This window comes from Akebia trifoliata, chromosome 16, assembly GCF_017979445.1.
Source record: "Akebia trifoliata isolate Shusen 1 chromosome 16, ASM1797944v1, whole genome shotgun sequence".
In the NCBI taxonomy this organism is placed as follows: domain Eukaryota; kingdom Viridiplantae; phylum Streptophyta; class Magnoliopsida; order Ranunculales; family Lardizabalaceae; genus Akebia; species Akebia trifoliata.
Window position 1 is genome coordinate 8,842,612 of NC_141390.1, and position 16,687 is coordinate 8,859,298.

Consider the following 16,687-nt stretch of genomic DNA (forward strand, 5'->3'; position numbering starts at 1 on the left):
GGCCGGGCGGGGTTGGTGCCTAACACCTTCCAACCCCGTAACTTGATCCCCGAATTCAGATTTTTTATGGTAGATTAGTTCTTTTTATCCATATTAGAGTCAGTTTGGTTCCTAGACCACAATAACTAGGTGGCGACTCCCAAACCTCAAGGGTCAAAAACGGATCCGCGCACCCCGCGGATCGAGGGCGCTTTCATATTTTTTTTATCTAGGTTTTGTTATTAGCAATATAGTCTTATTCGGGATAAGTAGAGACCGGCATTAGCTGGGCGGGGTCGGTGCCTAACATTTTCCAACCCCATAATGTGATCCCCGGATTCAGTTTTTTCTTTAGTAGATTAGTTCTTTTATCCGTTTAGAGTCAATATTTGGTTTCTAGACCGTAATAACTAGGTGGCGACTCCCAAACCTCAAGGGTCAAAAGCGGATCTGCGCACCCCGCAGATCGAGGGCGCTTTCAGTGGCGACTCTGTTGGGGACCATTGAGGATCAGACTTGAAAAGTCCCAATTATGGGAACATTGCCAGTAGTACCTAGTTTTTCTTATTTTATTTTTAGTTATTTATTTTTTATTTTGATTTTTATCATTCTTTTTACTCTATTGGTGATTATTGATTGGGATGTTGAACATTTTTGTTTGGCAGATCTTTGTTATGGTTCAATTTGGGGTCATTCAGAATGACCCTAAATAATGCAGGATTTCAAAGGTTAATGACATAAGAAATGACCCATTTTTTTATTTGAATTATATTTTGGGTCTGTATTATCCTTTATTAGTATCTTTTAGTTCAATTTTGGATATTTTGTTTTGACACTTTTTTATGGTTCAATTAAGGGTCACCTTTTGATGATTCCTAAATAATGAAAGATTCAAATTGACATAAGTTGAGGATGGAATGATGGTGGTTGGGATGAGAGTTATGATATTTTTTTTAAGAAAAAAAAAATTTTGGATGATTTTTTAGCACGTTAATATGCATGGATGATAAATTATGAAGATAAATTATTTGTGAGTAATGCATTAAGAAACAAAAAAAGTGCCTTTTTTAATGTTGTTCGTGATGAGGAGAGAATTCCAAGAAAAAAAAATCAGAAAAAAATCACAAAATTTTATCTTTTTACACGTGGTGTGCCATTAGCAGAAAACAGTTTTTACTGTTTTTTTTAATCTCCTTCTCTACAAAGAAGATGACGGAAATCAGCAAGAGAGACGTTTTTTTTTTTTTTTTTTTTCTCTCTCTCTCTCTCTCATGGATTCCTTGTTGGCTAGCTATGCTTCTTCAGATTCTGAGGAAGAAGATTTGTCCGTCGAAACTATCGCTAAATTTAGTGAACCTTCTTCATCTACCTTTGCAGAATCCCCCGAAGCTTCATCTAACTTCTTCTCTTCCCTCCCCAAACCCAACCAAGAAACGAATTCCTCAACTCATCCATCCTCTCTCAAATCCCTATTTTCCATTCTCCCTGCACCCAAGAACTCTCTTGGTTCAGGCTTTGCCCCAACCTTAGGTTCGGGTCGAAGATCCATCATCATCGAAGTCGATGTACCCGCATCGAATTCCAATTCTGTTGGACTAGAAAATAAGGAAATGGGTACTAATGAGAATTTAGGGAGTTATGAGGGGAAGTTGATTGATGGGTCATCAACAATGTCTGAGTATTTAATTAATGGAGGTGATTCTTCGAATTGGATTCCAAACAATGAGAGTTATGGGTATTATGAGAATTATGGAGGGAATTATGATGGGTCTAGGGCACTAGCACCAGCACCGGCACCGACACGGACGATAATGGTTCCGGAGACTTTGGGAATGCATGAAGGTTTAGGGAGGATACAAGGGAAGAGAAGAAGGAATGCGATACCTACATAAATTGTTGAGGTTAAGCAAGATGAGTTAATTAAAAATAGACTAAGAGAGGATCAGGTGAAGTTGACTGGAGTAGCTTTTGGACCGGCTTATCAGCCTGTTTCAAGTAAGGGGAAACCTTCAAAACTGCATAAGAGGAAGAATTGAAAGCGTCCTCGATCCACGGGGCGCGCAGATCCGCTTTTGACCCTTGAGGTTTGAGAGTCGCCACCTAGTTATTGTGGTCTAGGAACCAAACTAACTCTAACATGGATAAAAAGAACTAATCTACCATAAAAAATCTGAATTCGGGGATCATGTTACGGGTTTGGAAGGTGTTAGGCACCAACCCCTCCCGGCCAAGGCCGGTCTCTACTAACTTCCCAAATATATCACATTGCTAAAAACCTAGATAAAAACAAAACTAAAAATTTCATACCTTTCCGATAGCAAGGATTTTGCTCCCTTAGATCTGACAAAAAGAGCTCCTTGTACTGTACTCCCTTGCTTTGTTCTGTCTTCGGATTTGACTTCGGATCTCCTAGATCAAGGTATCTCCTTGTTTCTGAATCTGAACTCTTCAAGTTTGTTGCGGATTTAGGGGTATTTTTGGAGAGATTTTAGGGGTTTTCTAGACTAAAATTGAAGGGGGATGATGTTAGGTAAGGAGTTGGGGCTCCAAAAGTAGGGTTTATGGGAGGCTAGGGGAGCTTCTAGACCTACTTCTCTTAGGGTTTATGATTTGTACGAAAATAGGGTGTGAGCACCTCTATTTATAGATTTTTTAAGGTTGATTTGGATAGAGTTAGTGTTTAATTAGAGCTATTTTAATTAGAGTTGTGTTTTAGTTAAAATTGTTTTAGGTAGAATTGTATTTTAATTAGAATTATTTTTAGGTAGAATTATTTTTTAGTTAGAACTCTATTAGATAGAGTTATTATTTAATTAGAGTTCTATTATGACTTTTGGTCTTATTTGATTGACTTTTAATATTTTGACTTTAGTCTTAATTGATTGACTTTTAATATCTTGACTTCAGCCTTGCTTAATTGACTTTAATTTTGACTTTAGTCTAACTAGATTGACTTTAATACCTTGACCTTAGTCTTGCTTGATTTACTTTAAATTTTTGGAGAAGGCCCCTTCATTATTTCTTTAATTCTTTGGACCCCCAAATGGAGGGGTCCTTAAAGAAATATCTTACGAACCCTCAACAATTTTACTTGAAAACCGGATTGATCGATTTCTTTGGTTCAAAATTTTAAATTAATTTCATTAATATTTCACTTTAATTATTTAATGTTTTATTTATTAATTTCAAATTTTTTAATTATGAAAATTGTGAAATTACCGTTTTGCCCCCGGAGAGGACTTTTCACGTTTCAAATCCGTTTTTAATGTTCTAGGATGTTTTAGAATCGATTTTTCGTAAGGAATTCAATGGAAATATTAGTTTTTGTTATTTATGAAATTTTTTGTATGAAATGGTTGTGAACTTAATGAGTGGCATTTTCGTAATTTTGTCAGATTCTGTTAAAATTGGTGAAATGATTTATTTGGTTTCGATTTGTTGTTTTATGTGTTTGAGAGAGTTTTCCTAAGAGTAACGTAGGCTCTAGGGTTATTTTGAGGTTAGGGGTATTTTAGTAATTTGGTCATTTTTAGTGATTTTTATCGTTAAGCTTCTTTTGTCTGAAAAATGATGATTTCTAAGTATCTAGAGTCGTATTTTCCTAGCGTAGCGAGGTTTCTAAGGTTTTGTTAATTCGAGATACCTCATTCGGATTTCTGAAACACATCTGGTAATAAAATAAAGCAATGGAATACACATCCATTATTGGGAATCATTGCGATCGGGTTGACGATTTGATTAATCAGGCGAGTGCTAAAATGGGATGTCTACAGATGCCCCTCTTTGGCAGAGGGTTGAAGCAAACTAGATAGCAAATCTATTTTGGTAGATAGTGCGATATCTAAATGCCAAAGCTAGTGACAGTTCATTTTGCAGCCTGATTTAGCATTTCGTTAAGGTGTTCGGATCCTTGAGGGTAAAGCTCTCCCCGAATTAAAAGGTTGTCAGGTCCTTGAGCGCAAACTCTCACTGACAGTGTTAGATCCTTGAATTTTAAAGAATTCTCCCTAACTAAAAAGTGCAAATGTGCAAGTATGTGCACTGTGTGAAACTGAGTAAAATCTGAGTATAATTTTAGCATAATTTGAGTATAAACTGAGCATAACTTCGAGAAAACCCTCAACGGTGACTGAGCAAAATCCAAGATAACCCTTGGCGGCATCTGAGCAAAATCCAAGATAAACCTTGGCGGAAATTGAGCAAAATCCAAGATAACTCTTGGCAGCAACTGAGCAAAATCCAAGATAATCCTTGGCGGCATCTGAGCAAAATCCAAGATAACCCTTGGCAGAAACTGAGCAAAATCCAAGATAACCCTTGGCGGCATCTGAGCAAAATCCAAGATAACCCTTGGCGGCAACTGAGCAAAATCCAAGATAACCCTTGGCGGCAATTGAGCAAAATCCAAGTTAACCCTCGGCGGCAATCCAAGATAACCCTTGGCGGAAACTGAGCAAAATCCAAGATAACCCTTGGCAGAAACTGAGCAAAATCCAAGATAACGCTTGGTAGCAACTGAGCAAAATCCAAGATAACCCTTGGCGGCAACTGAGCAAAATCCAAGTTAACCATTGGCGGCAATTGAGCAAAATCCAAGATAACCCTTGGCGAAAACTGAGCAAAATCCAAGATAACCCTTGGCGGCAATTGAGCAAAATCCAACATAACCCTTGGCGGAAACTGGACAAAATCCAAGATAACCTTGGCGGCATTTGAGCAAAATCCAAGATAACCTTTGGTGGAAACTGAGCAAAACTGGCAGATGAATGAATGAATTTAGGGAAAGAATGAACGAATTTGGAGAAAACTGATTAGAACGACCGGAGAACGAATAACTCTGGAAGATAATGAATCTGGAAGAGAAATGATCGATTCCAAGAATGATCGGATCTGAAAAGAATCTGGAGAATGAAAGATACCATATTTCCTATGTGAGATCCAAAATACTTTGTTTGAACCTCAAGGATTTATCAAAAAGTTTTAAAACCTGAGTTTTTATTTCTTTTGAACCTCAAGAGTTTTTTTTTTTTTTGAAAAACTGTTATCAAGAGGGTTACCTTAAATTTGGGGTTCTCATTATCTCTTAGGATTAACATTGCTCGAAGACAAAATGCCCCTAGTTTGACAATGTACGTGGCATTGAAGATAATTGAACACATCATAAAAAAAATGCCCCTAGTATAAGGGGGAAAAGTTACATTAAAAAAGAAATAAAATGCCCCTTGTATGAAGGTTTGAGATAATTGATTACCACAAACGCAATAAAGACTCAACTTTTAATTTTGATTAATTTTATTGAAGGTTTTTGAGTCAGGCTCAAGAGTACAAAATTATTTCCTTTTGAGTTTCATCATAGAATTCACCCTTATCTCCCTTGGTTCACTTGGGGGAGTAAAAATTTTCAGATCGATCGTAGACAAGATACTTGTGGCTTCTGAGTCTATGCCTGATTTAAGCTAAGTATTGAACTCGATTATTCAGACTTATGATGTTTCAGCTCGTACCGCTCTCAGCTTGGGATTTTCTTTGTTGCTCTAACTTTTACCTAAATCGCCTTTTCAGGTTTTCAATCTAGCGAGCTTGCTCTAACTTTTGCCTAGATCGCCATTTCATGTTTTCGATTTAGCGAGCTCTTCTCGTTTTTTCTTTGCTCTGATTATTGCCAAAGTTGTCCTTTTAGATTTTCAACCTTGCGAGCTTGCCTTAATTTTTGCCTAAGTCGCCCTTTTCGGATTTTCAACTTAGCAGTGTTCATCATTTTTTCTCTTTTTCTTCTCCTCTGAACTTCTGGAGTTACTGTTTGATCATGCTTTTTTATCTTCCTTGACTTTTCGTACGGTACTTAGAAGGACTTTTATAGGTAGGCTTAGGACTGGGTATAAAAAAGAAAGGGATTTTGAGGCTCAAAACCCAAATGCCCCTTGTGTGGCATTTCCTTTTAAATTATTTCTTTTTCTTTAAATTTTCTTTCCCATTTTGAATTTCTTTTTCTTTTGAATTTTTTTATTTCTTATTGTGTGGGAACTAAATTTTTTTATTTTGATGTGGTCGGGCCTGAAGTAACTTCTCAGGTTGCCTACGTACCCCAACATTTTGGGATCAGACCAAAACGTAGTTCAGATTTTTCCCTCCCCTAGGTTAGGTGAACGGGCTGAGAAAGAAAAAAGCATCATTTTTTTTTAAAAAGGCTGCAAAGGGCTGAGAAAGGAAATGTTGAACTGGGTAACTGGATAATATGAGGATTGATTCGGCCAAAGATGGCCTCCTTAAATGTAGTACCGTTTGATTTGGTCTAGGTAGGTTGGTTCTAGTAATTCGATTCCATCATGATCTTGAAGTCTGACAGCTTTTCCTGGTAATATTTCTTTGACGATGAACGGACCTCCCCAATTTGGTTTGAACTTCCCACTGGGATCAAAAATAGGTGCTCTGTTCTCTTTGAGTACTAAATCCCCGGCTTATAAGTGACGGGTCTTGATTTTCTTGTCAAACGCACGGACAACTCTTCTTTGATAAGCTTGCATGTGATACAACGCTCTCAGTCGTTTTTCCTTGATCAAATTCAACTCTTCATACCGCTGGCGAACCCAATCTGCTTCTGACAACTGACTTTCTAACAGAACCCTGAGAGACGGAATCTCCATTTCAACTGGCAAGATTGCTTCCATGCCATACACTAAAGAATAGGGAATTGTTCTGATGGAGGATCGAACTGAAGTTCGATATGCCCATAAGGCAAATGGCAGTTTTTCTGACCAATCTCGATGTGATTGACACATTTTTCTGAGGATAGTCTTAATATTCTTATTAGCTGTTTCGACTGCTCCGTTAGTCTGAGGTCGGTAAGGAGAGGATTTATGGTGTGAGATTTTGAACTTTGAACACAATTTGATGACTTCAGCTTTGAAGTACGACCCGTTATCAGAGATCAACTCTGAAGGTACCCCGTATCGACTGATGATGTTCGTTTGAATAAACTTTGCAACTCGAGACGCAGTGAGGACAACATAAGAGGCAGCTTCGACCCATTTGGTAAAATAATCGATGGCAACCAGAATGTATTCGTGCCCATTTGATGCCTTAGGCGATATTTTACCAATAATGTTGATTCCCCAGACTGAGAATGGCCATGGTGAAGTCAGACCTACTAATTGAGATGGCGACACATGTATCAAGTTCGCATGTATTTGGCATTTATGACAAGTTTTGATCATGTGATGACAATCTGTTTCCATCGTGGGCCAATAGTATCCTTGTCTCATAATCTTCTTAGCTAACATTTTCCCACTCATGTGAGGGCCACATTCTCTTGAATGTAGTTCAATCATTACCTGTTCAGCTTGATCTTCATCAACGCACGACAAGTGAATGCCATCATAAGACCTTTTGTATAAGCTTCCTGCGCACAGGATAAATTGAGACGCTAATCTTAGTAGGGTCTGTCGTTCTTTCCTCGATGCTTCTTCCGGGAATTCTTGTTTTTCCAACACTTTCTTTATGTCTGTGTACCATGGCTTTCCATCGGGTAATCGAGTAGTAATATTGATCTGATGACAGTATGTGGGTTTGTCTTTGACTTCAACAGTGATCGGCCTTAATTCCATGCCAGGGGGCAAATGGATCATTGAAGATAAAGTTGCTAAGGAGTCAGTAAATCTGTTATCCTCCCTTGACAAATGCTGGAACAAGATAGCTTTAAACTTATTGACTAAGTTTAGCAAATACTCATGATAAGGTTTCAACTTTTCATCCTTAGTCTTCCATTCTTCCAATGACTGATGTATGACCAAGGCTGAATCCCCGAAAACCTCAATTTCTGTAATGCCCAGGTTCAAAGCAGCTTTGAGCCCTGCGATGCACGCCTCATATTCAGCCGTGTTATTAGTGTTCGAAAAAGCTAACTTAATAGCGATAGGAATATGACACCCTTCTGGAGATAACAAGACTGCCCCTATTCCATACCCATTTTGATTGGCTGCTCCATCAAAGTATAACTGCCATGTTTGGTTCTGCGGTTCTTATTTAACGTGCAAGATGTTCTCATCTGGGAATTGATCGACAGGCCTTATTCCTTCTACTACAGGGTGATCTGCCAAGTATTATGCTACAGCTCTCCCTTTGATGGAATTCTGCGTAACATGCGTGATGTCAAACTCTGATAGCAACAATAACCATCGTGCGGTTCTCCCTGTCAATGCCGGTTTCTCAAAAAAATACTTGAGAGGATCCATCCGAGATAATAGGATAATTGAATGAGACAGCATATAATGCCGGAGTCTCTGAGTAGTCCATACCAATGCTAAGCAGGTTTTCTCCAAGGATGAATATTTTCGTTCATATTCTAACATCTTCTTACTGATGTAGTAGATGACCCTTTCTTTGCGAGTATCTTTGTCATACTGTGCAAGTATGCATCCCATAACTTCTTCTGTGACTGACAGATAAAGAAGAAGTGGTTCACCCGGTGTAGGTGGGACCAAAATAGATGGGTTTGAAAGATACTCATTGACTTGGTCGAAAGCCTTTTGACATTGCTCATTCCAAACTGTTGGCTCATTCTTCTTGAGAAGCTTGAAAATAGGTTTGCAGACATTGGTGAGTTAAGCGATGAACCTGCTAACATATTGGATTCTGCCCAGAAAACCTCGAATCTGCTTTTCAGTCTCAGGCGGTGGTATCTCTTGGATAGCTTTAATCTTTACAGGGTCTACTTCGATTCCTCTCTGACTGACTACAAATCCCAATAGCTTTCCAGTAGTTACTCCGAATACACATTTTTGTGGGTTGAGGTGGAGTTGATACTTTTGAATCCTTGTGAGAAATTTTTCTAATGCAGTAACTGTAGACATCCCATTTTTGCACTCGCCTGATTAATCAACTCGTCAACCCGATTGCAATGATTCCCAATGATGGATGTTATTTCCATTGCTTTATTTTGTTACCAAATGTGTTTCAGAAATCCAGATGAGGTATCTCGAATTGACAAAACCTTAGAAACCACGCTACGCTAAGAAAATACGACCCCAGAAACATAGAAATCATCATCTTACAGACCAAAAAGAAGCTTCACGATAAAAATCACTAAAAATTGACCAAATTACCAAAATACCCCTAACCTCAAAACAACCCTAGAGCCTACGTTACGCTTAGGAAAACTCTCTCAAACACATAAAATAATAAATCGGAATCAAATAAATCATTTCACCAATTTTAATAGAATTTGACAAAATTACGAAAATGCCCCTCATAAAGTTCGTGATCATTTCACACAAAAATTTTCATAAACGACACAAACTAATATTTCCATTGAATTCCTTATAAAAAATCGATTCTAAAACATCCTAGAACATTAAAAACCGACTTAAAACGTGAAAAGTCCTCTCCGGGGGTAAAACGGTAATTTCACAATTTTCATAATTAAAAAATTTGAAATTAATAAATAAAATATTAAATAATTAAAGTGAAACATTGATGAAATTAATTTAAAATTTTGAATTAAAAAATCGATTCATTGGGCTTTCAAGTAAAATTGTTGAGGGTTCGTGGGATATTTCTTTAAGGACCCCTCCATTTGGGGATCCAAAGAATTAAAGAAATAATAGAGGGGGATTCTCCCAAAATTAAAAGTCAATAAAGCAAGACTAAGGTCAAGGTATTAAAGTCAATCAAGTGAGACTAAAGTCAAAATTAAAGTCAATTAAGCAAGACTGAAGTCAAGATATTAAAAGTCAATCAATTAAGACTAAAGTCAAAACATTAAAAGTCAATCAAATAAGACCAAAAGTCATAATAGAGTTCTAATTAAATAATAACTCAATCTAATAAAGTTCTAACTTAAAAATAATTCTACCTAAAACAATTCTAATTAAAATACAATTCTACCTAAAACAAGTCTAACTAAAACACAACTCTAATTAAAAGAACTCTAATTAAATACTAACTCTATCCAAATCAACCCCTAAAAAGATCTATAAATAGAGGTGCTCACACCCTATTTTCGTATCAAATCATAAACCCTAAGAGAAGTAGGTCTAGAAGCCCCCTAGCTTCCCATAAACCCTAGTTTTGAAGTCCCAACTCCTTACCTAACATCCCTCCTTCGATTTTAGCCTAAAGAACGCCTAAAAGCCTTCCAAAAACATCCCAAAATCCGTAACAAACTTGAAGAGTTCAGATCTAAAAATAAGGAGATACCTTGCCTTGGAGATCCGAAATCAAATCCGGAGACAGAACGAAGCAAGGGAGTACGGTACAAGGAGTTATTTTTGTCAGATTTGAGGGAACAAAATCCTTGCTATCGGAAAGGTATAAAATTTTTTATTTTTATTTTTATCTAGGTTTTTAGCAATGTGATTTATTTGGGACGTTAGTAGAGACCGACTTTGGCCGGACGGGGTTGGTGCCTAACACCTTCTAACCCCGTAACGTGATCCCCGGACTCTTTTTCTCTTTCGTAGATGAGTTTGTCTTTTTTAGAGTCAGTTTGGTTCCTAGACCTTAACAACTAGGTGGTGACTCCCAAACCTCAAGGGTCAAAAGCGGATCCGCACACCCCGCGGATCGAGGGCGTTTTCAGTAACATGCCCTAGTCATTCTTTGGATTTGACTATCATATCATATACATAGACTTCGACCTCTTTGTGTATCATGTCATGTAGTAAAGTCGTGGCTGCTCTTTGATAGGTAGCTCCAGCGTTCTTTAAATCAAAAGGCATGACCTTGTAGTAGAAGGTCCCCCACTGTGTGATGAACGACGTCTTTTGCATATCTCAAGGATCCATCTTTATCTGATTGTACCCTATAAATCCATCCATGAAGGACAATAACGCGTGTCCTGCTGTACTGTCTACTAGAACATCTATGTGTGGTAAAGGGAAACTATCTTTTGGGCTTGCTTTGTTTAAGTCTCTATAATCCACACACATTCTAACTTTTCCATCCTTTTTCGGCCCCGGGACGATATTGGCAATCCACTCAGGGTATTCTACTACTTCCAAAAATCCAGCATTAATTTGCTTCGTAACTTCTTCTTTGATTTTCAAAGCCCATTCCGGCTTCATACGTCGAAGTTTCTGTTTGATATTGGACAATGTCTGTTCTTACCCCCGGCATATCCTCGTAAGACCAAGCGAATACGTCTTTGAACTTTCTGAGCAAATCTACTATCCCTTTGCATTCATCAGGAGATAAAGTGACCCCTATCCGAATTGCTTGAGGACTTTCTTTTGTTCCGAGGTTGATAACCTCTACTTCCTCTATTAGAGGTTGAGCTTGACGTTCCTCTTATTATTTAAGTAATTTGATTATTTCAGGGGGAGGTTCTTCGTCAGAAGACTCTCCCTCCGAAGCTAAATTATTAGTTGAATTATTATTGCGCTCGGGATAATAAAAAATTTCTTTCATTTCATTGAAAAGAGATGGGATAAATTGCAAACTTGACAGACTCACTCGACTCAGTAGGAAAAATAGACTCACTAGAAATAACAGACTCAGCAGAAACAACTAACTTACTCGACTCATCAGAAATAAATGACTCGACTGGCATGTCAGACTGAACAGGACTAATGGGACTGACAGACCCAGCCTCGACATGCAACACAGGACTGATTACATGATAGTTTGATAGAGACCCAACAACGGGTTTGATTACAGACTGAAAAATTGATTCCAAAACATCCTGGAACATTGAAAAATGACTTAAAACGTAAAAAATCATTTCTGAGGGCAAAACGATAATTTTACAATTTTAATAATTAAAAATTTTGAAATTAATAAATAAACTCTTAAATAATGTAAAGTGAAACATTAATAAAATTAATTTAAAATTTTGAATCAAAAAATCGATCAATCAGATTTTCAGGTAAAATTGTTGATGGTTGCCAAGATATTTATTCAAGGACCCTTCTATCTGGGGGCCCAAAGAATTAAAGATATAATAAAAGGGGGTTCTCTAAAAATTAAAGTCAATCAAGTAAGACTAAATTCAATTTTAAAGTCAATAAAGTAAGACTAAAGTCAAGATATTAAAGGTCAACCAAGAAAGACTAAAGTCAAAGTATTAAAGTCAATCTAATAAGACTAAAGTCAAAATCCTAAAAGAAACCCTAATTCTTCTAAAAAACTTTATAAATATGAGCATCCACACCCTATTTTCGTATCAAATCATAAATCTTAAGAGAAGTAGATCAAAAAGCCTCCCTAACCTCCCACAAACCCTAATTTTGAAGTCCCAAGTCCTTACTTAACACGCATACTTCAATTTTAGCTTGAAAAACACTGAGAAGCCCTTCAAAAACACCCCAAAATCCATAACAAATTCAAAGAATCCAGATCCAAGGAAGAGATACCTTATCTCGGAGATCCGAAATCAGATCCGGAGACAGAACGAAGTAAGGAGTACGGTACAAGGAGCAGTTTTATCAAATCTAAGGGAATAAAACCGTTGCGTATTGAAGGTAAACTTTCTGTTATTTTTTTTATCTAGTATTGTTATTAGTAATGTAGTCTTATTTGGGATAAGTAGAGATTGGCATTGGCTGAGCGGGGTCGGTGCCTAACACCTTCCAACCCCGTAATGTGATCTCTGGATTTAATTTTTTCTTTAGTAGATTAGTTCTTTTATCCGTTTAGAATCAATATTCGGTTCCTAGACCGTAATAACTAGGTGGCGACTCCCAAACCTCAAGGGTCAAAAGCGGATCCACGCATCCCGAGGATCGAGGGCGCTTTCAGCAACTTCTTTTAAGAGCTACTTTTAGGCTTCAATTGAAATTTACAGAATACAAAAAAGCCCAAACGAACATCATTTATTAGGCTTTTTTGTCTTAAAAACTAAAAAAGCAAAAAAGTTGGCTCTTGAAGCTGAAAAGAACAGGGCCTGACCTCCTCGCTCTCTCATCCAACATAGGTTTGTGCTCCTTTCTCTCTCTTTTGATAGAATCTCTCTCTTTTTCTCTGAAGCTTGAACCCATACCCTCAATCTCGTTATTTTCACATAGGCTTGAATACCCTCATTTAAATATCAAACCCCCTCTAATGATCGAAACCCCATCTCTGAAATTTGCTGATTTTATATCCTTATTAAGCTTTAAACCCTCAAAACCTTCAAACCCCTCAAGCCCCCAAACCATTAAAATCCTCAAGCTTGAACCCATTTGCACTTGTTCATGTATGATGAGTAACATCATTAATTTTTTAGTTTTTTTATTATGATGAAGAACTTCATATTTCAATCGTTCTTGTATTGTAAATTGTATGAAGAACATTATTAATTTTGTGTGGGTATTTTGTCTAAGTAGTAATAACTCAGTACCTATTATGGACTGGACTTTATTGTGTAATTGTGTATGCCAATATGAATGAAAAAAAAAATCCATCTCTAGACTTATTCTTACTTGGTAAATTATTTAACAATCTTTTGAATGATTTCCAAGAAATGATTACCATTTTTCAGGTTATATATGTGGTCAATACATATATTTTTTAATGAAAAATAAATAAAATTGATTTTAGTTTGAAGAAGTTCATATATGAACTTTGTTTTTTGGATTTTATTAAATAGATTTTGAAACAATATTTGAAAGATTTTTTTTATGATTTTTTTAATTTTCAACACTCAATCAGGCAACTGCAAAATTTTACGATGACCATCTCAGTGATTTACGAAAGATAAGAAATACAGAAGACAGAAAATGCAAGATTTTACGTTTTTCTATCTTTTGCAAGCTACCAAGGAGGGCCTATGTCTTTATAAAAAATATAATTGAAAATTTGATTATATGGCTATTTTCAAAAAAATGGTAGGATAGAGGATACATCTGACGGTTTATAACAAAGACAAGTGGTATCTAATAAGTATATGACAGCTTTTTAACATTTACACTTGTGGACTCATTTGACATATAGATTAGGGTATTGAGGTTTTGATTTCGAAGAAAAGTGGGGGATTCGAAGTCTTATATCTTTATTCGATTTGTTCAGGTCATCGCTGCGATACTTATTCCTTTTTCTTTATTTTAATTTAATAAAATAAAATAGATAAAAGTTGCCACCATCATTTCCCATTCTGAGATACATGGTCTAAAGACCTTGTTGGTAATTTACTTTTTTCCATCAAAGAGAGACGTTTTTGATGACTAAGATCATGACACGTGGCTATTCATTTGTGGGTCCAATACAAGACAATTAAGTAAACGCAAAAATTTTATAAAGGAAAACACTGGCACATCATAAATGGTTGAGATGCTAGGAATTCCTAAGAAAATGTATTCATAGAAATAGTTATTCCAGATGATCAATCTTTAGAAGATGAAATTGATCGCTAAGATTTCTATATTATTCTTCTCATCTCAAACTTTTGTAATTTAGTATCACCCCTAACGAAATAAGTGAAATTAGGATTACCCCTGCAAAATGCAAGAAGAAGTCTACCCCTTGACTTTTTTTTTGACCTAGTCAATCTTTTAACAAAAATGATTGTCTATTAACATAAATAATAAAAATATAAAAAAATACCCTTATGTGTTGAAATTATGAAAATGTCATTCGATTAAAATAATTCAATTTTGTTCGATTTACTCGTTCTAAACCCAAAAATCATGATAACCCTAATTGTTTTTGTAGACACCCCAATTTGAGCGGGCCCTCACTCGAAGGGGCCCAAAATAGTAATTTTTCAATAAATTTGACCGACAGGCCTCGATGGCCCAAATAGTTGAAATATGACATTTTTGCCAAAACAAAAGCCTCTAGCACTTCTCAATAGGTTAGTAGGTTAACCAAAGGGACCTGGCAAGCTCACATATACCCCGTTCCATGAAAAATGTCGGTTTTCCAACAAAATACGTCAAAGAAGTTAAAAAACGGCAATTTGATTGAACTGAGGCCCCTCAGACCTCACAATTGTCTAAGGGACCTACAAAAGGGATCGGATTCATCCCACGATATCCCAACCTTCACCGTTTCACGCTTACATTTGAAAAATAGATAAAATCCTTCAAACGGGCCCAAAAAATCCGATTCGCCAACACGTGGCATTTTTGATCGAATCGATGATTTCAAAAATCTCAAAGAAAATAAAAATGTGAGACTTGGGATACCTACCCCTCATCTACCTCCTACCGCTCCACTTCCAAACCCGCAAATACCCTAAGACCATTCGAAGCCCACAAACATTTACTTATTTCTTAAATTAATTTCCCACCATACACCCTAACCCAAAACTAATCCTATGTCACCTAAATCTTAAAACCTACTCACCCTCAAAATCCAACTCAAAACAAGCCTTACCCAATCCAAAATAACCTACAACCCCAAAGTCCAACACCAAAAGCCCACAAGACATCACCCTATCCATATCTAATTATCCAACCCACAACCCTAATCTATCAATTACTACCCACACCAACCACAATCTTCATACAAAAAAATGACATATGCCATCACCACCCTTCACCTCACTCATCTAATCATCCATCCCCATCACCATTCTCTAAACACTCCATAAAACCCACATCACCTCTCTCCAAAATCACCTCAACCCATACCCTACCTTAACCTTCCCTATCCCTATTCTCTAACATCATCAACCACCCACACCTCAACCCATACCCTACCTTAACCTTCCCTATCCCTATTCTCTAACATCATCAACCACCCACACCTCAACCCATACCCTAATCCATCACCATTCTCTAACATTATCAACTACCCACATCACCACCCATATCCCTTACATATCAACCCATCACTTTCCCTTAAAACATTCCAACAAAATCACCTCAACCCATACTTCTCTCATCATCAACCAACTAACACACACCCTTCTCTCTAATCAAACAACCCCTATCAACCAATCTCATCACCTCACCCTCTCATCATGATTGTCACATGGCATCATCTTCTTTCTCATCCCAAAAATTAATATACCAACCTCTTATACAACCCATTCTCCTAAATCTAAACACCTCATCTCTTCAACCAGCCTAACACTCATTCTCTAAACAACCCCCTTACACCCCCATTCTTCCAATCAACCATCACTCATTTCACCCCACCAAATACTCTATTCAAATGGATTTGGGTAAGATCCAAACCATTTGGGTTAAAACACTACCCATTTCCCTCATTATACAAATACCCTCACTTACATTCAAAATTTCATACCCTCCATTATATCCCTCAAACCATCCTCCAAACACTATAAATACCCTTCCCCTCCTTCAAAAAATGTTTACCAAGTCACAAAAAAAAAGAAATAAAAGTCTGCTTTCTCTCCTCATCTCCAATCCCATACTCATCTCTCACATAAAAATATATATTCTCTCAAATTTTAGTAAGGACCTAAGAAGACTCATAGAAGAAGACATAGGAGAGAAGAAGAAAAAGAAAAGAAGAATAGAAGATCAAGAATACAAGGTGGGTTTGAAGTACACCCTCCCTTCTCTCTCTCTATCCTCTCCTTCTCCCTTTTCTAAATATCCCCCTCTTTTCTTATCTTTATTTTAAATGAGTAGACCCCAAGGCTAAAGGTTCATAAAGGTCATTTTCATCAATGAAATGACCTTATGATCAAGTCGAAAATGAATCCCTATTTAGGGTACAAAATGGATACACGTGGCACTTTTATTTTCTCCATTTTTATTATCCAATGACCGAGTTATTTGAGGTTACCGTCACTTGGCAGGGAGGAAAGGATGCCTAACACTTT

At 36.9% G+C, this 16,687-nt stretch overlaps 1 pseudogene; it reads left to right on the top strand.

Moving 5' to 3' along the window:
* The first annotated feature begins 1,250 nt into the window (after positions 1-1,250).
* Positions 1,251-2,015, top strand: LOC147382522 (uncharacterized; annotated as a pseudogene).
* The last annotated feature ends 14,672 nt before the right edge of the window (positions 2,016-16,687 follow it).